General features: G+C 46.4%; 1 protein-coding gene across 1 annotated transcript in view; it reads left to right on the top strand.

Annotated features, from left to right (window-relative positions):
* LOC144806595 (uncharacterized) overlaps positions 1–24,547 on the top strand; it is a 91,434-nt gene that overhangs the window by 23,176 nt on the left and 43,711 nt on the right. The window contains exon 3 of the mRNA XM_078672929.1: positions 5,164–5,280. The gene's annotated coding sequence lies outside the window, so the exon portion shown is untranslated. The remainder of the gene's footprint in view (positions 1–5,163; positions 5,281–24,547) is intronic.

Below are 24,547 nucleotides of genomic sequence, written 5' to 3' on the forward strand. Positions count from 1 at the left end.
GTGTAGGAGACCCACCCTGTAGTTTATTTTATATTTGTTTTTCTTATTCTCCTTCTACTTCTTTGTTGAAAAGTCAGGTGCTTGTTTAGAGTTATCATTTGCAGAATAACTCTTCAGTTGTGGTTTACCAGGTCTGGCACTCAAATTATCTCTATCCAGCGTAGCTTATGTTTCTTCGATAATTATAGGAAATTTGCGCTCCTGCTCTGCAAGAGCCAAATCCTTAAACGCTGGCATATAGCCAACGTTTGCCTCTTCCCTCTTTATGTTAATTAACATTATGGAGGACACCGTTGCAAAATTGCCCATCAGTTTTATTCCCAAGTCCAGGGCAGGTACTACCCCGTACATTCTGGATCGGTTTAAGCACTTCTATCAAACCAGCCAATGAAGGGATACCATGTGTTCTGATATATACTGCAGCAAAAACTATACCTCAAATTGGACAGTCTTCTAGTGAGGGAGCCATCCCCATTGGCAAGCTAATTGTTAATATTCTATTTTTTCTAGTGAGTCCGCATGGGAATAACTGTCTCAAGCTGTTTTTTGTACTCGCTGCCATAGACAACATCCACACCCTCCTCAACCAAGGGCACACTCCAGCTCTGATCCTACTCGATCTCTGTGCGGCATTCAACACCGTCTCCCACTGCACCTTCACCGGCAGACTTTGCGACGCCGGCATACAGGGAACAGCCCTTGACTGGATCCGCTCCTTCCTCACCGGCTGAACCCAAAGAATCAGACTGCCACCCTTCCTCTCCGAACCCACAGAAATCAATTGCGGAGTACCACAAGGATCATCGCTCAGCCCCACGCTCTTCAACATCTACATGCCCCTCCTCGCCACCATCATCAAACAGTACGGACTCAGTATAGTATCCAACGCCCACGACATCCAGGTCATCCTCCCTCTCACCAAGGACATTACACAATCAGACAACAGTACATCTACTTCACCAGTTGGGTTTTACAATAATTGCACAAAAATCTCATCTGTGTCCGGCACAAGTGCAATCTTATCTCGGAGCTTCCATCAACACTCTCAAAGCTCTAGCCACTCCCAATGTAGCCAGGATTCACAATATCCAGGCCACACTATTACAATTTCAACTCAACCAATCATTACCAGCCAAAGTCTTCATGCAACTGCTGGGAATGATGGCATCCTGCGTTGCAATCGTACCTCATGCAAGGCTTCACATGCGTCCTCAATGTCTAGCGAGTAGGTGGAATCAATCACAGGGGACCAGATGTACAACGTTATTTTGCATGCGCAAACGGGTTTGTGAACCCGTTTGCACATGCAAAATCACTGTAGGCCATGTACAATTCCAAAATAGCGAGTCCCAGTTTATTTGCGACTCGCTATTTAGGAATTGAGAGTCACAGTTAGGAAGGGGCATTCCCTTCCTAATTGCGTCCGCAATGCTATGTGTGAATGTTTTGCGACCACAATTGAGGTCGCAAAACATTCGCAAATTACCACCCTCTTGAAGAGGGTGGTAATGCAGTCGCTATTTTGAATGGGTCCCCTTCCACTTTGTGACTGTGTCTAAAAATATTTTTTAAGAACAGGCAGTGGTCCCAGGGACCACTGCCTGCCCTTAAAGAATGAAACGAAAACGTTTCACTTTCTAAAAATTAAATGCATCCCGTTTTCCTTTAGGAAAAACGGGCTGCATTTAAAAAAAAAAGCTGCTTAATTAAACAGCAGTTCCGGACGTGGTGGTCTGTTGAGCCCAGCAGGCCACCATCCGTGGTAGGGCTGGCATTCCCAATAGGCTCACAAATTGCGAGAGGCTCATTAATATTAATGAGCCTCGCAATTTACAAGCCCATTGGGAATCGCAAATCAGTGTAATAACAACTACTGTACATTTCATTTAGCGCCTCACAATAAGTCGCAAATTGCGAGGCGCAAAATGAAAGGGTCGTACATCTGGCCCAGGGTCTATTAACCGATCTTGTGTTGGTAGACCGCCGCAACCATCGCTCGGTGCAGTGGTGGAACCCTCAAAACTTAGCAAAAGGACAGCCTTTCATAGACCTGATTCCACAGATACATCGTTAACCGGTTGGGGTGCCCATCTTCAACATTACAGAGTCCAGGGTCTGCGGTCGGACAAACACAAACGTCTCCACATCAACTACCTGGAACTTCTAGCAGTGTTCCTGGCACTCAGCTTTTCTCACCCAACTTGTAGGCAAGACTGCCTTAATTTGCACTGACAACATGACTGCAATGTACTACTTACCGAAACAGGGAGGGACTCACTCTCTCCGGCTGTCGTGCCTTGCACAAAGCATTTGGGATTGGGCGATTAACCAGAATATCTATCTCCTAGCAGAACACCTCCCAGGAGAAGACCATCAGATTGCAGACCTGCTCAGCAGACACATGCAGCAAGTCCACGAGTGGAAACTTCATCCCCAAGTTCTTCTTCCCTACGTTCAAAACTGAGGTTTTCCACAGATAGATCTGTTTGCCACAGTGCACAACGCAAAATGCCCAAACTCTGCATCCAGATTCCCACACCCAGCATCCAAAGGCAATGCCTATGGACGATTTGGTCAGGGATATTTACTTACGCTTTTCCGCCTCTCCTGCTAATTCCTTTACTAGTTCGGAAGCTCAGACAAATGTCCCTCACTGATCTTATTTGCCTCCACATGTTCTCGTCAACCTCGGTACTCTCAACCTTAAAACTATCAGTGGTTCCACATCAAAAGCTACATCTCACACCTTGTCTCCTCACTCAGAGCCATTGAGAAATCAGACATCCAATTCCCAGAGAACTCAACCTAGCGATTTGGCTCCTGAAGTCATAGAGTTTGGTTATTTACAACTTCCACCAGACTGTATGAATAATTTCAAGGAAGCTAGAAAGCCTACTACTAGAGCATGTTATGCAGCAAATGGAAACTTTTTGTTGCCTTTTGTAACAACAATAATATCAATCATCTTGATGCTTTTGTGCAGAACATAATTTGTTATCGGTTGCATTTACAGCAATGTGGATTAACTTGCACATCCATTTGTTTACACCTCGGAGTCGTAGCTGCATACTTGCAAAATAGACAACACCTATCTCTCTTAAGAGAACCAGTGATTAAAGCCTTCATGGAAGGATTAAAAAGAGTTATACCACCAAGTATTCCCCCTGCTCCAGAGTGGAACTTAAACATAGTCCTTACACGGCTAATGGGCCCGCCTTTTGAACCAAAGCACAAATGTCCGTTACAATTCCTGTCATGGAAAGTTGCTTTCCCCATAACGATAACCTCACTAAGGAGAGTTGAGGAACTTCAGGCATTAACTATACAAGTATTTACAACAAGGGGTGATGAGGGACAGAGTCTCTGAATTAAGCAGAATACTCTCACCCAGTCAAGAGATCAGGGCTAGATCCAACACCGTTTTTTAGCTCATTGCACCATCCCAGTTTCAGAACCTGGCTGTATGCAAATTAGTCCGTCCCTGGCCCAGTGCATCATGGGAACAGGGCAGACCAGACTACAAAAGCCAATTCTTACACTGGGAAGGAAACAAGCTTCCGGGGACCGGTTTCTGGCATTACAACCGTCTTCGGCCCGGCTTGCTTGAATCCTGATGATGCAATGAGCAAGGGACTCATGTCTGAGTATACCCTTCCACGCTTAGGGTGGACAAAAATATTTACCACAAGGGGTGGTGAGGGACAGAGTCTCTGAATTAAGCAGAATACTCTCACCCAGTCAAGAGATCAGGGCTAGATCCAACACCGTTTTTTAGCTCATTGCACCATCCCAGTTTCAGAACCTGGCTGTATGCAAATTAGTCCGTCCCTGGCCCAGTGCATCATGGGAACAGGGCAGACCAGACTACAAAAGCCAATTCTTACACTGGGAAGGAAACAAGCTTCCGGGGACCGGTTTCTGGCATTACAGCCGTCTTCGGCCCGGCTTGCTTGAATCCTGATGGTGCAATGAGCAAGGGACTCGTGTCTGAGTATACCCTTCCACGCTTAGGGTGGACAAAAATATTTACAACAAGGGGTGGTGAGGGACAGAGTCTCTGAATTAAGCAGAATACTCTCACCCAGTCAAGAGATCAGGGCTAGATCCAACACCGTTTTTTAGCTCATTGCACCATCCCAGTTTCAGAACCTGGCTGTATGCAAAGTAGTCCGTCCCTGGCCCAGTGCATCATGGGAACAGGGCAGACCAGACTACAAAAGCCAATTCTTACACTGGGAAGGAAACAAGCTTCCGGGGACCGGTTTCTGGCATTACAGCCGTCTTCGGCCCGGCTTGCTTGAATCCTGATGGTGCAATGAGCAAGGGACTCATGTCTGAGTATACCCTTCCACGCTTAGGGTGGACAAAAATATTTACAACAAGGGGTGGTGAGGGACAGAGTCTCTGAATTAAGCAGAATACTGAAATGCCAGAAACCGGTCCCCGGAAGCTTGTTTCCTTCCCAGTGTAAGAATTGGCTTTTGTAGTCTGGTCTGCCCTGTTCCCATGATGCACTGGGCCAGGGACAGACTAATTTGCATACAGCCGGGTTCTGAAACTGGGATGGTGCAATGAGCTAAAAAACGGTGTTGGATCTAGCCCTGATCTCTTGACTGGGTGAGAGTATTCTGCTTAATTCAGAGACTCTGTCCATCACCACCCCTTGTTGTAAATTATTAACTATACAAGAGCCTTTCTTTCAACTTCACAAAGATTGAGTGGTACTACATACTAATCCTAAATTTCTCCTTGAAGGAGTTTCTGCTTAGTGGTAATTCTTGTGCGGTATCAAATTAAAATAATATAACATTAGCATTTTCATTATTAATTGAACCATCCAAATTCTTGTATAGAATTTATGTGCTTCAATGATAATAGAAGCAGATAAAAGTAATTAGCAAAATAAGCACATTGAACAAAATCAATAGTTCCACCATCTTTCTAAAACAATGTACATATGCAAGCATAGAACAACTGTATGTAGCGTTTTCCTACTATGCTTTCCTGTGTGTGTGTGTCTGTGTGTGTCTGTTGGTCTCTGTGTTTCTGTCTCCCATTCCCTGTAGGGAAAGTATGTAGCTCCACGTTCTAGAAGAGTCGGTCAAGAAGGAGCACACTGCATTGAATAATTTCTTGGTATGCACTTTTTTATTAATATTACAGGAAATCACAATGATTGATTGTCTATTTTATGTTCTTCTTTCCCACAGGGTCCTTCTCTTCAGTCCCTTAGGTGAGCCTCGGCCGCCGTCGTCTCTCGGACAGAAGGTAAAGACTCAGGTAAGTGTTTTTGCTTTATGGTTTAGTCAAGGGAGGATGTGAGGGATAAATAATTGCTGCATATATGTGAAGGGAGGGGGTTGGAGCAACCAAAAGAAGAAGAGTAGCCGATGATTTCTGCTCTTGTCTTTCTTTTCTGTCTCACATATTTCCTTTTTCCTGGGTCCCTTTCACCCCTCAGCCTCCCACTCCCGTCCCTCTCTTACTTAGCCCCTTTCCAAAAGCCGCGTAGACGCCCACGCACCTGTAAGAGCCACGTCCCTTCGGGGCCATGGCGTGGTGACTCCGTGTCCTTCAGTGAGGTCTGGTCTTCTGGTTCGGCTTTCCCTCCTCCGCCAGGTTCAGGTGTTCCACTCGCCGACAAGCTGTGACCTCCCCTGGGCTCCGGTTCTCTCTCTCAGAAGGCTGTTAGGTCTTCTCCGTCTTTCAGGTCTTCCCCCGCTGGTTTTTCTGCCTCGCGTTCCCGTGCTGTGTGTAGCTGGACCATCTATTGACCAACCTGACGCGCTCTCCGCCCCCACCATCTTGAAGCGTGTATCCTCTGATGTCAGTCCTCAGCTCCGGCTTAAGGGGCCACCTGCCAATTCCCCTCTCTCCACTTCTTGATAACAGCAAAGAGGACAACTGGTAAAAGGGGACTGTGAATATCGGAGGGGAAAAATATATGGAGGGATGGCATGGCACTCCTTATCCTCTATCCCATCGTCTACCACAGGGGCTACCTGACACACCTCACCCCCAGATGTTTCCCTTTTGTGGAAATGAGGGATGCGCAAAAGAAAGTCACTATTGCTGTTATCAGACCCTTTTCTATGACGGACCTCAAATGAGTAGTCAATGCCATCTCGTCGAATGGTGAAGAGGTGTGGTGCAGCGGCCAGGGCAGCTGACTTCGGAGCACAGGGTTCACGGATCGATCCCGGGCTCTGGCGGCAGCTCCGCTCAGCACTATGAGACTCTTGGCAATAGTTGACTTAATTGCCACGACGGCCCCCATCGCCTTGAGACTCGTAAGGGTGAGTAGTTTGCGCTTTACACATACAGTTTTATTTTTATTTTTATTTACAGTAGGGTTGCAAAGCCAACAAGCACATGCTATAGGTCTCGCATTAGGAAAGTTTGACCTATTTGTATTTTAAATGACAAATGTTTTATTTATGTGTTGGTTTTGAAAAAAGCAAAATTAATAGCTTTGTCATTTACAATGCTAATAGTTATAACTTTCGCAAATGTGACACCTATAGCATTTGTAATGCAATATATGTTGTATTTACGTGACTTAGATGTATTGATATTACAAATAACACTGCCTTTTAATTTTTTTGAATAATTAATACTTAAATAAAAGTTATTGTAATTTATAATGGCAGTAGCTTAAACGTTTGTAAAAACCTTTTGTGAAGATTATGTTCAGTGTATTTTATTGTGACGAAAATTCAAGAACAGAAGTGAAATATTAACATATTTTTGTGACATTTGTAATAAAGCTTGAAACATTGATAGAACATATTTGAACCAGTTGCTGTTGAATGGTTGCACAGATTGAACCTGTGGTGGTGCTGAGAGATGTTATGGTGGCGACGAGTGATGCTGTGGCGTTCAGTGATGCTGTGGTAGCGCATAATGATGTTGTGGTGCCCCTGAGTGATGCTGTTGTGGTGCTGGGTGATGCTGTGGTGATGCGATAGATAGATAAAGTGAGTGCGATAGATAGAGTGAGGGCGATAGATAGAGGCAGGGCGATAGAGGGAGGGTAATAGAGGGACGGCAATAGATAGATGGATAGAGTGGGCAATAGATAGAGTGAGGGCGCTAGATAGACAGAGTGAGGACGATAGATAGATAGACAGATAGAGTGAGGGCGATCGATAGATAGATAGATAGATAGAGTGATGGCAATAGATAGTGAGTGTGAAAGATAGACAGATAGAGTGATAGAGAAATAGATAGATAGAGAAATAGATAAATAGATAGAGGGAGGGTGATAGAGGGCTTCAGTTAGAGTAAGGGCGATAGATTGATAGAGTGAGGGCGATAGAGTGAGGGCAATGGATAGACTGAGGGCGATAGATAGAGTGAGGGCGATAGATAGATAGATAGATAGATAGATAGATAGATAGAGAGATAGATAGAGGGCGTTAGATAGAGTAAGGGCGATAGATTGATAGCGTGAGGGCAATAGATAGAGTGAGGGCGATAGATAGAGTGAGGACTATAGATAGATAGAGTGAGGGAGATAGATAGATAGAGTAATTATGTGGCGTGTAATTATGTGGCACTGAGTGGTATTTGGAGTGTATGTTGCGCTGAGCGCAGTGTAAATATGTAGCATATAATTATGTGGTACTGAGTGGTATCATGAGGAGGGTATGTTGTATTTAGTAAAGTGTAATTGTGTGGCGTGTAATCATGTGGCACTGAGTGGTATTGTTTAGGGTGTATGTTGCATTGTTATTATTTAGCATATAATTATGTGGCACTGAGTGGTATTGTGTGGAGTGTATGTTGCATTCATTAGAGTGTAGTTATGTGGCATGTAATTATGTGGCACTGAGTGGTATCTGGAGTATATGTTGCATTGAGTGCAGTGTAAATATGTGGCGTGTAATTATGTGGCACTGAGTGGTATTTGGAGTGTATATTGCGTTGAGCGTAGTATAAAAATGTAGCATATACATATGTGGCACTGAGTGGTATTTGGAGGGTATGTTGCATTGAGTGCAGTGTAATTATGTGGCATGGAAGTATATGGCACTAAGTGGTATTTGGAGTATATGTTGTGTTGAGCGCAGTGTAATTATGTAGCATATAATTATGTGGCACTGAGTGGTATTTGGAGTGTATGTTGTATTTAGTAGAGTGTAATTGTGTGGTGTGTAATTATGTGGCACTAGGTGGTATTGTTTGGAGTGTATGTTGCATTGTAATTATGTAGCATATAATTATGTGGCACTGAGTGGTATTGTGTGGTGTGTGTGTTGCATTTATTAAAGTGTAATTATGTGGCATGTAATTATGTGGCACTGAGTGGTACTTGGAGTATATGTTGCATTGAGTGCAGTGTAATTATGTGGCGTGTAATTATGTGGCACTGAGTGGTATTTGGAGTGTATGTTGCATTGAGTGCAGTGTAATTATGTGGCGTGTAATTATGTGGCACTGAGTGGTATTTGGAGTGTATGTTGCATTGAGTAGAGTGTAATTCTGTTGCGTGTAAGTATGTGGTACTGAGTGATATTATGATGAGTGTATGTTGTATTCAGTAGAGTGTAATTGTGTGGCGTGTAATTATGTGGCACTGAGTTGTATTGTTTGTAGTGTATGTTGTATTGAGTGCAGTCTGATTATGTAGCTTATAATTATGTGGCATAGAGTGGTATTGTGTGGAGTGTGTGTTGCATTCAGTAGAGTGTGATAATGTGGTGTGTAATTATGTGGCACTGAGTGGTATTTGGAGTGTATGTTGCACTGAGTGCAGTGTAATTATGTTGCATATAACTATGTGGCACTGAGTGGTATTTGGAGTGTATGTTGCATTGAGTGCAGTGTAATTATGTGGTGTGTAATTATGTGGCACTGAATGGTATTTGGAGTGTATGTTGCATTGAGTGCAGTGTAATTATGTGACAGTGAGTGGTATTTGGAGTGTATGTTGCATTGAGTGCAGTGTAATTATGTGGCATGTAAATATGTGGCACTGAGTGGTATTTGGAGTGTATGTTGCATTGAGTGCAGTGTAATTATGTGGCACGGAGTGGTATATGGAGTGTATGTTGCGTTGAGCGCAGTGTAATTATGTAGCATACAATTATGTGGCACTGAGTGGTATTGTCTGGAGTGTATGTTGTATTCAGTAGAGTGTAATTAGAGTGTAATTATGTGGCACTGAGTGGTATTGTGTGGAGTGTGTGTTGCATTCAGTAGAGTGTAATTATGTGGCACTGAGTGATATTTGAAGTGTATGTTGCATTGAGTGCAGCCACTATGTGGCGCTGAGTGATATTTGGAGTGTATGTTGCATTGAGTGCAGTGTAATTATGTGGCGTTGTAGGAGAGTAGGGTCTGCTTTCCTAGGGTCACCCCAGATTTTTGCTTTTGCTTCACTGGTTTTCGACATAATGTGGCTGTGGGCCTGCTAATCAGACCCACAGCCTTCTGTTCTCTCTCTAAATTCACATCCATGTACTTTAGGTACATACCCAATTGGACATTGGTTCACCTTATCAGCCCCTGTACAGTAGGTACCCAGGGCATAGGTGTATCCAAGGCCTACCAGGGGCTGCAGCATATCTTTTGCCACCCCTGGCTGGCTACCCAAACTGACACAACTGGCTGATCACTCAGCTGGGGCAAGGTCGTGTAATCACCCCTTGCTTAGATATAGTATACCTATATCTAAACCTATATCTACACATATATATACCTATAAGTCACTCCTATGGCAGGCCTTAACAATCCTGGAGGCAGAGTGCTTGGTTTTATGTGAGATGGTGCTCTAGCATGAGCTGAGCCTGTCTGCAGCTGTCGGGACCAGCTCCCTTAGCTGTTCCGGGATATTGCCGTACCATATACTCTTAAGTGCATTATAATCCTCGCGGTTACTTGCTAACTTTGGTTTGGCTTTATCAAAACCTGTCGTGTAAGGTGTCATACGCTTTGGAGTACTACCCCCTCGCCAGTCCTGGCGACGGGGGTATGAGTCCACCCTTCTAGAGGGAGAAGACATGTTACTTTGCTTAAACGCGGTTAAATCTAACCAAAGCCCCAGCATCACAAAATGGATGCTGCTGCCACTGACACGAGTATGGCCCCCTGCTGCTGACCGAAACTCCGGTAGGGGAGGCCTGGACAATAGATATCCTGTCACAGGGAGGTGTTACATCACCCCAGACAGGAGATAGTGGATTGTAGCAGGGAGGGTTGAATGAAACTAGACACTGCCTGGGGAGCACAAGGCTTCCCATGCATAGTCCAGTTCAAACCGGTGCTGGGACACTCCAGTCCCAGCTCTGGCGCGAAACTGGACAAAGGGAAAGGGGTGTAACCACCCCCTTCCTGGGTTCCACCCATAGGAGGGACCTAGCAGGTAATCCAGCCCCTTGATTGAGAATAAAGGTAGGAGCTGTGCCCAGGAGCATTAGATTATCCTGAACAAACTTTGATACAGAACTCTTGACCCTTCGACATCCCACTCGACGTGGAAGACTGAAGAATCTCCCTTGTGGTCAAGGAGTGACCACCCTGTGCAAACAGGCACCATCCAGCGTCCAACGGTTTGCTTTGTTGCAGTTCCCGCCGGAACTCGAGCGACAGAGATCGACAAGACCCAGCTTCCCTGACTTCTAACAGCTCGATCCACAGTCCCAGCGAATCTGAGACCCGTGGAGGCGACGTGAAGCGTGGAGCCGGCCATCTTGGAAAGACTGCGAAGTGCTGACCGTGCAGCTCCTGAGGCACCCTCAAAGCTGTACATTGGGGTTTGAGAAGCCCCTGCCCGAGCAGCTTGTGCACCGAAGATCTCCCCTCCACACTCCTCGAGTGCTGCGTGGGGCCCTTTTGCATTTTTCTGCTCGACGCTTTGGTCCGGTCGCTTGCCCGTTGGCTAGTGGCCCCAGAACCGACGAACCTTGAAATTTACACTGCTAGTCTGGTTGCTCCAGACTTGCCCTCGCTCCCCTAAAAAAGAGCCACCGCTTTGGCCTTCCTGGTCCGAGTAAGAAGCGATCTTCGAATCCTGCGTGGGTTGCATTTGCCAAGGTCTGTTTGCTCCGATCCGGAAGCCGACACCGCCGACAGCGAGAGCCTTCGTGGGACAGCTCGTGCTCCACTCCTGGTCATCGTCGATGCCCCAGAGTCCACGTGGCAGCGGAGTCAAGCTTCACGACAACCACCTGATTGCGCCCGACATCGCCTGGTTCCTTCCTGGTTCCATCCTAGTGACCCAGACTCTGTCCCCTCTGCTTTCAGGTACTCTACATCTTCGATCCACCCTTGGATCCAACCGGACACTTCTCTCCTGGCCGCCTGCAGCATCTTCATCTCCAGGCTCCATAGATCTACACAACGAAATCCGACACACTTTGGCACCTATGCACCCGCTTCCTGTGGGTGAGGTAACGAACTAACACCGGTGCTCCTGTAGTGGTTTACACCTCTAGTATCCTAGTTTAAAGTGTGGTAATTCTATTCCAGTCGGAAGACTTCCAAAACAGTAACTCTTTAACTTTTACGCGCCATTGACTTTGCATTGGTGCATGCGTGTGCTTTAGGCACTGCACCCGTGTCCCGCGGGCCTCTCCCGACTTCATCACTGCTAGTCCCGATTAGTATCAGCGATTCACAACGCCCTAGGCCTTACCATTGTTCGAGAGGTGGTACTTATACCACTATTTTAGTATATGGTTTGAGTGGCCACCGGGCCTATCCAAGATTGTGCAACTTTTGAATGTTTAACTGTGCTTTTGTTTAAACGTTTGTGCCTCTGCACTCATAAAGAGTACAGAGGATTATTCTAGTAATAAATACATATATTTTTATAATATATAACTTGTGTGGTGTCCTTTCATTTGATATTACAAGATTGCATATGGTATAACAGCTGGCTTCACATGCCCTCTTGAGTTTAGCCTAAAACTGCTTAGTCCATGCTACCCCTAGGATAGCTTGTCTATAAGGTTGACTTTACAACCACCACCATAAGGGATTGTTTGGACTGATACAAGGTGCCCACAGAATTGTGGACATCATACATCAGGCCAACTTCTCACAGGCGTGTAATTGTGTGGCACTGACTGGTATTTGAAGTGTATGTTGCATTGAGGGTGCATAGTGTGTGAGGGTGCAGAGTGTGTGAGGGTGCAGAGTGTGAGGGTGCAGTGTGTGTGTCCTAAAGTAGTGTGAGGGCGCAATGTGCGTGGCCTAAAGTAGTGTGAGGGTGCAGTGTGTGTGGCCTGAAGTAGTATGAGGGTGCAGTGCGCTTGGCCTAATGTAGTGTGAGGGCGCAGTGCGCATGGCCTAAAGTAGTGTGAGGGCGCAGTGTGTGTGGCCTAAAGTAGGGCGAGTGTGCAGTGTGTGTGAGGGTGCAGTGTGTGTGAGGGTGCAGAGTGTGTGAGGGTGCAGAGTGTGTGAGGGTGCAGAGTGTGTGAGGGAGCAGAGTGTGTGAGGGTGCAGAGTGTGTGACGGTGCAGTATGTGTGACCTAAAGTAGTGTGAGGGTGCAGTGTGTGTGGCCTAAAGTACTTTGAGGGCGCAGTGTGTGTGACCTAAAGTAGTGTGAGGGCGCAGTGTGCGTGGCCTAAAATAGTGTGAGGGTGCAGTGTGCGTGGATTAAAGTAGTGTGAGGGCGCAGTGTGCGTAGCCTAATGTAGTGTGAGGGCGCAGTGTGTGTGGCCTAAAGTAGTGTGAGGGTGCAGTGTGCGTGGATTAATGTAGTGTGAGGGCGCAGTGTGCATGGCCTAATGTAGTGTGAGGGCGCAGTGTGTGTGGCCTAAAGTAGTGTGAGGGTGCAGCGTGTGAGGGCACAGTGTGTGTTGCCTAAAGTAGTGTGAGGGCTCAATGTGTCTGGCCTAAAGTAGTGTGAGTGCGCAGTGTGTGATTGCGCAGTGTGTGATTGCGCAGTGTGTGTGGCCTAAAGTAGTTTGAGGGCGCAGTGTGTGTGGCCTAAAGTAGTGTGAGGGCGCAGTGTGTGTGGCCTAAAGTAGTGTGAGGGCGCAGTTTGCGTGGCCTAAAGTAGTGTGATTGCGCAGTGTGTGTGGCCTAAAGTAGTTTGAGGGCGCAGTGTGTGTGGCCTAAAGTAGTGTGAGGGCACAGTGTGTGTGGCCTAAAGTAGTGTGAGGGCGCAGTTTGCGTGGCCTAAAGTAGTGTGAGGGCGCAGTGTGCGTGGCCTAAAGTTGTTTGAGGTCGCAGTGTGCGTGGCCTAAAGTGAGGGCGCAGTGTGCGTGGCCTAAAGTAGTGTGAGGGGGCAGAGTGTGTGAGGGTGGAGTGTGTGTGAGGGTGCAGAGTGTGTGAGGGCACAGTGTGTGTGGCCTAAAGTAGTGTGAGGGCTCAGTGTGTCTGGCTAAAAGTAGTGTGAGTGCGCAGTGTGTGAGTGCTTAGTGTTTGAGTGCTTAGTGTTTGAGTGCGCAGTGTGTGATGGCGCAGTGTGTGAATGCGCAATGTGTGTGGCCTCAAGTAGTGTGAGAGCACAGTGTGTGAGTGCGCAGTGTGCGAGTACGCAGTATGAGAGTGTGCAGTGTGTGAGTGCGCAGTGTGTCTAAGTGTCAGTATAATGTACATGATGCTCATGTAAATCACTCCAGTGCCTTCAGTTACACAAGTGAGGGCGCAGGACATGGCTAAAGCAGGGGCCTGAGTAAAACGGAGCATGGAAAAGGAGGTGGTGGGTTTAAAAAAAAAAACATGGTGGCAAGCAGGTCAGGGGCTAATGGGTTAACACAACAAATGCATGCCTAAGGTACAGCTGCGAGGCGTTGCCTCGGGTCAAAAGCAGCTGGGGTGTTGTGTGTAAACAACAAGCTCTGGCATTGCGCGGAGGGGAGCGGATTCCTTTGAAGTGTAAACCAGCATGAGTGCAGAGAGAGGCTCACAGGCTGCCAAATGGTCTGCAATGTGCACGCGCTCGCACACATGCATTGTAGGCAATCCGCCTAGAAAAGCCTTTGGGTGCATTTTTTATATCCCCTACACAATATCTTGCCAACAAGCATTGCTAAAGCAATGCCTTACACGAGACCTAAAAAACACCTGAGGATGCTGGGGTTATTCCCTTTGTTACGACTCATCCACAAGAGGGGGACGTGATCAGTATACAGGACAAAAGGAGATCCCTCCAGATAATAGTGTAATATTTCTTCTCCCTTGGAAATAATTTATGGCTGATTAAGAGGACAGGGCGCTCAAGGCCTTCTTCTGTTTGTTGGGAAAGAACGCCCCCAGACCTACTTCCGAGTCATCTGTTTGTAGGATAATGGGTTCCCTGAAGTTGGGTAAAATAAGGATAGGGCTGGACGTTAAGGCTCGCTTGAGCTCGCGGAATGCCTTTCTGGCTGCTTGTGGGGGATTTACCAGGTATTTGTTCCTTTTCTCTTTCTTCAGTAGGTCAGTTAGTGGTGCTGCTATTTCAGAATAATTGGATATAAACTGGCGGTGGAAGCCTAGTAAGCCATAAAAGGGATCTAATGCCTTTTTTAGTGGTAGGGAAGGGGGTGTCTAAGTTCTCACTTTCTCTTGTTGGGGAGCGATAGCCCATCCCCCAATAGATAGCCCAAATATTTGACTTTGGTGAATCCTATCCTGGACTTTTTGGAGTTCACGTGGAGCCCTTAAGTCCTAAGTGTTTGGAATACCTTCCAACAATGGACGAGCTGTTGTTCCCAGTTAGGGCTAAATATTATGATATCGTCTATGTAGGCTAAGGAGTACTCTTGCTGTTGGTAAAGAACTTTGTTCAAAAGTCTTTGGAACGTTGCTGGTGCTCCATGTAACCGAAAAGGCAGTACAGTAAACTTGTATAAGCCATTAGGGGTGCTAAAGGTGTTTTTTTCTTGGTCTTCCTGTTTAAGTGGTACCTGCCAATAGCCGTTTGTAAGATCGACTGCGGTTATATATTGGGCTTTGCCTAATTTCTCGATTAGCTCATCAACTCTTGGTAATGGGTATGAGTCAAATTTCGAGATGGCATTGACTGCTTGGAAGTCTATACAAAAACGGATGGAAACATCCGGTTTCTGAACTATGACCATGGGGCAGGACCAGTTACTGCTGGAAGGTTTTATGACTCCTAGTTGTAACATGCTCTCTATTTCGGCAGCAACTGCGTGCCGCCTACCGGCTTGTTTTCTGTAGGGGCGTTGTTTTATTACTTTGTTTGGTGGGGTAACAATTACATACTCGACTATTGTTGTTTTTCCCGGGAGGTCAGAAAAAATGGAGGAGAAGGACTCTGGAGGGCCTGAAGAGACACTTTTTGTTCTTCTGTTAGATGTTCGTTTATGGGCAATTGAATCACTGTTGAATGAATGGGTTTTGAGTCGGACAACACGTAATGGGTGTCTTTGGGGAGGGGTCCCAATCATTTCTTTAGCAGATTTATGTGGTATATCTGGGTTTTAGTTAAGGAAAGGCAAAACCGGTAAGTAGTGAGGCCTATCCTTTCAACAACTTCAAATGGTCCCTTCCATTCTGCCCGTTTATGGGGTATAGAGGAAGGTAGGAGTAGGAGCACACAGTCATGGACCTGTAACTGTTGACACTGCTTTCCTTTAAGTAAGGGATCTGCTGGCTTCTTTGAGCTTTTTCTAGATTGTCGTGAGCAAAATCTCACAGTTTCTGTATGCGTTTTCTTAGGCTTTGGGTGTATTCTAGAAGGTTTTGTGGGTCTTCTTGTTTCTCTTGTTCCCACACTTCTCTTGTAATTTCTAGCAAGGTTTGTGGCTGTCTCCCGTAAAGATATTCAAAGGGAGAACAACCCAAGCTTCTCCAAACCTGGCTTCTAATACCAAAGAGGGCAAGGGGCAACAACATGTCCCATTCTTTCCCTTCTGTGGTTAGCATTTTCTTCATGGTTTGCTCTAAGGTGGCATTATATCGCTCGCACAGACCACCTCTCTGAGGGTGATAGGCCGATGTTCCTATTTAGGTAATATTCAAGGATTTACAGACTTGTTTCATTAAACGTGAAACAAAGGGGATTCCCTGGTCAGTCAAAATCTCTTGGGGAAATCCTACCCTCGAAAACCTTTCTAGTATTTTTTCACTGATAATTTTGGTGCTTGGTGTTCATAGGGGAAATGCTTCTAGGTATCGAGTTGCGTAATCGACAATAACCAGTATATAGATATATCCTTTTTTGATATTGGCAGAGGACCACTAAATCCATACTTATCCTCTAAAAAGGGTTATTGACGATTGGTAGAGGTTGTAAGAGGTTCTTGGTAGAGGGGGTTTATAGGGGTTCTTCTTCTGACATATTTCACACTCCCTGCAGTATTTATCTACATTGGCGAATATCCCTGGCCAATACAAATATCTCAACACAGACTGGGTTGTTTTTGAAGGCCCACTGTGACCTGCTAGAAGGTATGAATGTGCAAAAAATGATATTTGATCGCGAAATCTCTGGGGAACCACTAACTGTGGGGTAACGTCTTGTTTTCCTATCCGGTATAGTAAATTGTTTTTGATGATGAATAAGGGGAATGAGGACGGTATCACTGGATTCTTTCCTTGTTGCCAGGCATTCTGAAGGGTGGGGTCTTGAAATTGAGCATACTGAAACGACCGGTCCAAAAGCCAGGGGGCTTGTGTGAGCAGCGTACCGGGGGTATAGAAGTCTTCCTCAGTGTGCATTTGAGCAACAAGATGAATACTGGATTGTCTGTGCCCAAAATGAGTTGTTCAGGTAGGTTGTCCAATACTCCCACCCTAACCAGTAGAGTACTGACATTGGATAACTTGATGGGGATTTCGGCTACTGAATATGTTCTGATGTCTCCATGAACGCAGTAGATGGGTGTCTTTTTCTCCGGGCAGATCTGAAAGTCTTTCACCAGTGTGCTCTGTATGACGGACTGTCTACAACCCGAATCCAATAAGGATGTCGTGTTTTTTCCATTGAGTGTAAGACTTGCGTGGAAGCCAGAACCCATTTCTTCTGTACATAGGATGGTTTTGGGTATACAACTGACATCCATCGATTATCCGTCGACTTCTTTTGGGGACAGGTCCTGACTATATGGCCTCACTCCCCACACTCGTGTTTTCTCCGCCTCATGTTCCCGTGCTGCGTGTAGCTGGACCAACTACTGCCCAACCCTACGTCCTCTCCGCCCCCACCTTCTTGAAGCATGTATCCTCTGACATCCATCCTCACCTCTGGCTTAAATGGGTCGCCTTCTGATTCCCCTCTCCTCTCTCTCCACTTCTTGCTGACAGCAAAGCGGCCAACTGGTAAAAGGGGACTGTGATTATAGGAGGGGAGAAATATATGAAGGTATGGCATGGCACTCCTTATCCTCTATCCCATTGTCTGCTACAGGTGCTACCTGACACCCGTCTTGCTCACAGGTTGGACATCCCTCCTCGCAGAGTGATTGGCAAGCAGCTGGGTTAAGGTTTTGGCATGGAGTGACCTTGCAATGATAGCAAGTGCTCCTCTGCCCCAACCCAGAAATGCTTGTTTATTTATTGCAAAAAGCATTCTTGTTCCCAGGCCAAGACCTTAGTCAGGCTGCCCTTGTTCATGATCTATTGATGCTGCTTCGCCCCAGGGACGAATAACAAACCGTCACATCTGCACAATGTATGTTCAGATCTTATGAGTTGGTCAAGGTGTAGTGATAGTGGTCTTAGCGATATCCCGTTTGGCCACCATGATGGCAGTACCCAGGAGGAGCTTGTCTGCCCAGGGTCCGTCTAGGCCGTCCATAACCCCCAGGAGTAGATTCAGGGGCTTGTGTGGCACCTCCCAGCCCAGGATGCCCGTAAGCTCAGATTCCAATGCTTCCCAGTATGGGGTAAGAGGCGGACTCGTCCACACCAAATGGTAAAAGTCAGCCTGTTCCAACCCACAACGTGTACATGCTGGGGTGGCTATTAGGCCTGCCCAATGGAGACGACCGGGAGCGCGATATGCTCCACGAATGTAGTACAGCTGGACCAGGTGAAGCTTGGCTGAGGTAGTAATGGTTTTAGGAGCCATCAAGGCATCCCGCCAGTCCTCGTCTACCAGCGAACCCAACTAGGCCTCCCACTGGTGTCTGAGCAAGTCAAGTGTTGGACTTGTTAGGGAGCAATATATCCTTGATACCCCCTTTTCCCTAGATTCCCCATCATAATCTGTGCTTCCATTGGGCTGAATTCGAGAAGTGATGTGCCTACTTATCTTTATTTTGACCTGTGGTTTGTTACATTTTCTTGTTTACCTAATCTGAAAAATCCACATCTACGAGCCATTTAATTTAAAAGTGAGTCAAGCCCTATAATGCATCCGTTCTACTTCCGTCACAACCATCCCTTCCTGGTGTAATACTGAACCGTCTTGGGGCAGGCAGAAATAGATGGTCCCACGTAAGCAGAGGGGGGTCATGATGATAGACTAGAGCGTTAAAACGCGTTGGGCTTCATAGAAAGACTGCCAAGATGTTTCATTTCGAGGTCAAGGTTGGACATCGAATTCAGAACCCATAAAGCGCCTCTCACTTGTTGCCACAGCCTTACACCGCAACAGTAGTTGTCCATGTTGTAAGAATGTAGTGTAGTTCCTATTTTCCCAATAGGCTCTGCGCATTGGAATAACATAAACAGCAGTGTAGACATAGGACTGAGGTCATCTAGGTCTCTACTGACTATATTAGACTTAATTAGTTTTGCCAGCTAGCTCAGAGGTCACTGGAAACTTTCTCGAATGAACAGGAAGGAGTGAACTTCCCTGATTTGACAAGAAGGGATTCAGTTTCTGACAACCGCATAAACATGACAACTTTGCTCCCTCAGAATAAAGAGTATATCTCTAGAGTCGTGTGAAAACAATTGACAGCTATGTCACTCAGTCAATCGTGCATACTTAGTTTCACCAGAGTGCAGAGAAGAGAGAGACGGGCGTTTTCAATAAAAAGGTGTTATTTTATTGAGCAGTCTTCTTTCTCATGCAAGAGAAATGAATTGCCACAATTGCAATACTTATTATAAAGTAAAGTGCGTACAGTAAATGGAGTATTATAAGATAATACTGTAAAAGCATTGATATGGTTTCTTAGCCATATGATACTTTAAAATGGATAAAATATATACATACATAAAAACATTGACTAACAGACTCAACTGGTGCTTCTAAGATACGCCTACCCCAGTGTACCTGACCTAAGCCTAATACGTGGGAAGGAGTAAGTAAGTAAGTAGCAGTTTTAAGTTAAAGTTAGGTTTTTTTGCCAAGGATTGGAATCAAGAATTCTCTCTAAGGTTTTAATCAGCTCCGTACCTTGGTTATAGAATGAAGGAGGTCTTGTAACTCGCTTCTCAGGACTCAATCTCCCAGCAACCCGCGAGGGTAACTTGGGAACACCGGAGCTGGATTTCTCGGCGTGAGAAAAGGCAGCTTCTCCATTGCGTCAAAAAGGGAGGGGCGGCTTCCTTCGGCTCTGGCAACAGCTGGGCTCTCTGACAAGTAGAACGTCGCTCTGCTCCCCACCACTGTGTGTTTGCTTAAGGCAACGTTGGTATATTTATACCTGAAAGGTGCCGGGTTTGATGTAAGGTTGGACATAAGACGTCACTAAGAGCTAACAGTTCTTTCTGGACTCCAGGAGTTCTTGTGCAAATCAAAACAAAAGCAGGGTTTTTACCCGGGCTGCTGGATGCTTGGTTTGTTTAAAGAACGCATTGTGCTTTCTAGGAGTCTATGGGAGTAGCCTTGCCGTGCTTTGGACTGCATGGGCTATTACTAAATATGGATATGATTCTTATGCCTTTATAAGGATATTATTTATTATAACCACATAAGGGCATGAATCGGGAATATCGAATTAGGGTCCTAGATAAAAATACAACAAGAAATGTTGGATACTATTTCATCTCAGGTAGACTGAAAACTCTTATGAGTAGCAACCTTCAAAAAAGAGCAACAGCTTTGAAGGAGCTCCTGGTACATGTTGTCTTGAATTGTAAAACTCACTAGGTGGTACGTTAACTTTGTCAACATACAACCTGACAGTCAATGTATACATAAGCATATCATACCAATATTTTCTACGTAAGTAGGTTAATCAAGAAGCAGTCAATAATTACACATGCACTAATCTGCTTTCCCATTCTCCAGGTGATCAATAAGTGTCATATTTCCCTAATTGGGAATGTACCTTATAATTATTATGTGGAGACACCTCCCTGTTCGTCCCCAGTGTCGTAGTGTTCTGCTTCATCTGTTTCAGAGCCAAAGTCTGTGTCTGTTGTCACTCGGGAAGCAGGAGCTAGGAGTTGAGCACGGCAAGTGTTTAGTGTATCCTCAAATTTGTCATCCTTTCTGCTAAGGCGCATAAGTGTCTCCTCAACTAGGGCCCAGTTGAGCGCATCTCTATGCCAAAGCGCAATCGTTGTGGCATGCCATGACAGCCATGTGATTGCAATTCTACGTCATGCCAGTACCATAGGTGACTGACCAAATTTATAGGTTATCTTGCACCCTTCTGGCACCTAAAGAGGCTTAATAAACAGCATTTGGGTGTCAGCTCAATACTTAGTTGTGTAGCATGCAACATTTCTTCGACAGCTAGTTGCCAGAAGGAGTGTATTGCATCGCAGGGCCATGGTTAATGGTGTTGCAGCGCAAGCATATATCTGGGCAAGACACGACCATTCAATAAAGGTCTTGTGGCGTTAAGTAGGTTATTCGCAGAAAATTATAATGTATCAGTCGAAAATGGTCATTACTAGAAATCATACGTATTAGTTCACAGGCCCGCTGCCAGTCTTGATCTTCCATTGGAATGTCAAAGTCTAAATTCCAGGCCTCTCGGGCCCGTGAGTAGTGTCTACTGTATGTGATCGCATTGTTCTGTAAAGATGCATAATTTGGTGTCTACACGCACCATAGGTTAGCAGTATCTCAAGGGTTTGAGTATGCGGTGGAGCTGTCGCATTTCATGGCCAGGTGTGCTTAGTTGTGTCTGCCAAGCACCACATGTTGTTAAAATTGCGCTGGCTTAGACCAAACTCTTTGCGGGCATGTTTAAATGCGATAAGTCTCATCTGGGTACAATTCACCCTATTGCTCGCATCCCCACTCCCTCCATGCCTGGAAGGACATACTGAGTGCTATCTGCCTGATTGGTTTTAATATCCAGATTGGGAGCTCCCTATGGAATGGTGCGCACTTAAGTACTCTCACTACAAACCATTGCCATACTCTGGCCGTCTGTCGCACAATATATGGAGCATCTCTTGGTGTTCCCGATTCCATCCATTAACAGCTCTGGAAGACAACCAGCGTCCACCATTCCCGCCAAGAGCCGCATTTCCCAACTAGGGTCTGTGTTGAGCCATCGAGCTGCGTGTTGCAATTGGATGGCATAATATTAGGGGTCCAAATATGGGACCTCCAATCCCCCGCTGCATAAGTCCTGGTCAGTGTGGCCAAAGCCACTCTGCTATGTGTAATTGCCTTGTTGAAAGATTTAACAAGACCATGAAGAGCATGATCAGTGGATTTCCTGAAAAACTCAAAAGAAGATGGGATGTCTTACTTCCATGCCTGCTTTTTGCCTATTGGGAAGGACCATAGAAGGGAGTGGGGTCCTCCTTATTTTAGCTTCTGTTTGGGTTTCCTGCTGGGACCACTGTGCCTTGTGAAGGAGGGATTGGAGAAACCTCTTGTTGAACCTTAGCAGATATAGTGGACTATGTGCTTGGCGTTTGCTCCAGTATGTATGAGTACATGGAAAAAGCAAGCAAAAACATTGAAGACAGCCTAGCTGCAGAAGCTCTGGTAATGCCAAAAGCCTGCTTATGGACCAGGATTCCCACCCCTCTAGAGCCAGATGTGAACTCAGCGTGAGCTACCATTTTAAAGCCCCATCTATCTAGTGCCTTGCATGTTGTTCCTGTCAAATGTGTTTCCTGGAGTAGAACAATCGAGGGCCCCTTGCGCTTCAGGTCCTACCAGCCCTCGTTTAATTTTATGACCCAACCCATTCACGTTCCACGAAATTATGGACAAGGGGGGCCCGGCTGAAGTGGTAACTGAGTGTTCGTCTCCCGCCCCTCATGTGGTGTATATCCTATGGTCAGTGACTACTGTTGATACCTGCTGTACATGACCTGCCCTGTGTGCGCATAGATTGTATAGTTGACACGTAAACTTGTTCCTTGAAATAACGTAACATATTAAACGTAAACATTGTAACAGTTGCTTCAAGAATCCTTGGCCCCTAATCCCAAACCCTGCCCTCCCCCCCATCGGATCTGTGACTGTCCCCATCTCCAATTGCTCATTATGGCCCCGATAAACAATTGTAGTCCCTGTAGAAAGTGGTCATTGTTCACCAGAGACCAAAACAAACCGAAACTTATCGCTATCAAAATCCCAACCCCCCACCCTGCCTCCCTGCCCGGCGGATACAGAACCATCCACCACCCCCAACTGAGCAGAGTGCTTACTTCCCAGAACAAAATGTAGTGTTCGTGAGGGTGAGACTACCGTGACTGTTATATCCTCCTTCCCACCCATTAATGTCCATGCAGCGCTACCAACATCACGGTAGGTCCTACCTGTAGGAGTCTTCATAACTTGCCTGTGTATCACGTCCTTAATCGACCCATTGTAAGGAAGGTCAATGTAACAGTACCCACCACCCTGCGCTCACCGCCCAATCTCGGGCCGTGTCCATATCATAGTCTCCTACTGCTGTGTTGTGAAGCGTGGCAGCCTGTGAGGTCCTTAATCCTTAAAAAGTCAAGTCATAGCGTCACTTCAGTGATGCAGTTTGTTGTGGGCTTCTGTCTTTTCCATTATCGGTTATTATGTCTTGCGACTCGGTTCCTGGGTTTCCCTGTCTGCCGCCAGCCCTCCAACCAGTCTTGCGCATCTTTGGGCGATTCAAAAAAACACGTTTTTCCCTCCGCTTCAACACGCAGCTTCGCTGGGAAGAGCATTGAGTATTTGAGTTCTCTAGAACAGAGTTCCCTTTTCACTTCTGTGAAATTTCGTCGTTGTTTTGCCACCGCTGCCGTGTAGTCTGGATAGAAGGTGACCTCTGCGTTGTCAACTTTGACGTGTGGAGCCATTCGAGCTGTCTGCAGGATGGCATCGCGGTCGTGAAAGTTGAAGATCCTCGCTAAGATTGGATGCGGTGGTGCCCCTGGTTTTGGTTTCCCCCCTGACACCCGGTTGGCACGTTCTACTGAGAAATAATTTGACAGGCCCTTCGGTTGCAGCTTAGTTTGGATCAAATCTTCTACGAATAGGTCCTGTTGTTTCCGGTACACCCACCAGGCGTACGTTGTTGCGCCGTGAGCGGCCTTCCTGTTCGTCAAGTTTCGCCTTTAATAGCAGATTGTCATCTTCCAGTTTCTGTACTTTGTGTTTCAAGGCTGCCGTGTCGTCAGTTAGCCCCGATGTAGCTTTTTCCACCTCAATCAAAAGGTCTGACAACTTGGAAAAGTCCGCCCTTATCAGGGAGATATCGGTGGAGATAGTGCCCATTGAAGTTTGCATTGTGTGAAATGCCGCCATAACGTCTTTCAAGGTCACCTGTTCGGTGTCACCAGGCGGGTTGGTCGTCTGGGATGATGTGCGTGGTGCTTCGTACGGTTGACCATTCTGGGGTTCTTTTACATAGGCATATTTTTCCAAGTGCGGAGGCTGTTGCACCTGCCCGTCATGGTACTTGATCGCAGTGGACACGCACCCAAAAATTTGTGAGGACAGGAGAAGAGCCCCGTTTGCCAACTGTTCCTCGATGTGTTGTACAGTGTGTTCCTTGGTGACTCCAGGAACGCGTGTGGGCCTGTGTTGCGCTGGGCTGGTCCGCTGTGTAGAACCAGCGGCCTGTGGTACCTCCAGCTCCTGTCTTTCAGCTGTGGAACTACTCCCTATAGCCCCGTTAAGCTCGTGAGACAGCGCCGGATGTCTTCGCACAGTGCTATCTAGGCCCCTTAAAATGCCTGCTGGTGTCACTGATTTGCAGCTAGTGCTGCGTGTGGGGCAGGTGAGCGGGCTGGTGTGCTCAGTGGTGGTAACAGAGAGGCCGGTGGTTCCAGGAAGCCGCCATTTTGTGCCGCCGTACTGCGGCGTCCCCAGTCCACAGTCCCTGCCCGGTAACGTCGGGTTTTCAGTCAGAGCCCCCTCGCTGCCTCCTCCAGCAGTCGCCAGTACCTTGTAGTTCAAGGATGTCCTGTGGGCGCAGCCGCTTCCGTTTTGGTTTTTACCGCCTTTATTCTGTGTCCAGGAGCAGTTCTTGTCGGGTCATCTGTATGCCGGGCCGCCGTGAAACTTTAGTCCCCGGCTTCCGTAATGCTGTTAGACCCCGGTTGCACTGTCTCGTAGCCGCTTGAGTTTTAGGAGTCTGGAGTAGCCGATTGCTTTGTGGTAAATAAATAAATATTACCGGATCTATTTTTGACTGTAATCCATAAACAGGAAGCTCAATAAATAAGAGTCAAGATTCGAGGTAGCTGAAGTTGACAGGCTTTAATCAAGCATAAAGGACAGGAACAGGACAGCCTGTACAGGAATAGGATGGCAGGGCCCGACAGCTGTTGGGGGCAGGATCTGGGAA

Source organism: Lissotriton helveticus (assembly GCF_964261635.1).
Source record: "Lissotriton helveticus chromosome 1_1 unlocalized genomic scaffold, aLisHel1.1 SUPER_1_unloc_9, whole genome shotgun sequence".
NCBI lineage: Eukaryota > Metazoa > Chordata > Amphibia > Caudata > Salamandridae > Lissotriton > Lissotriton helveticus.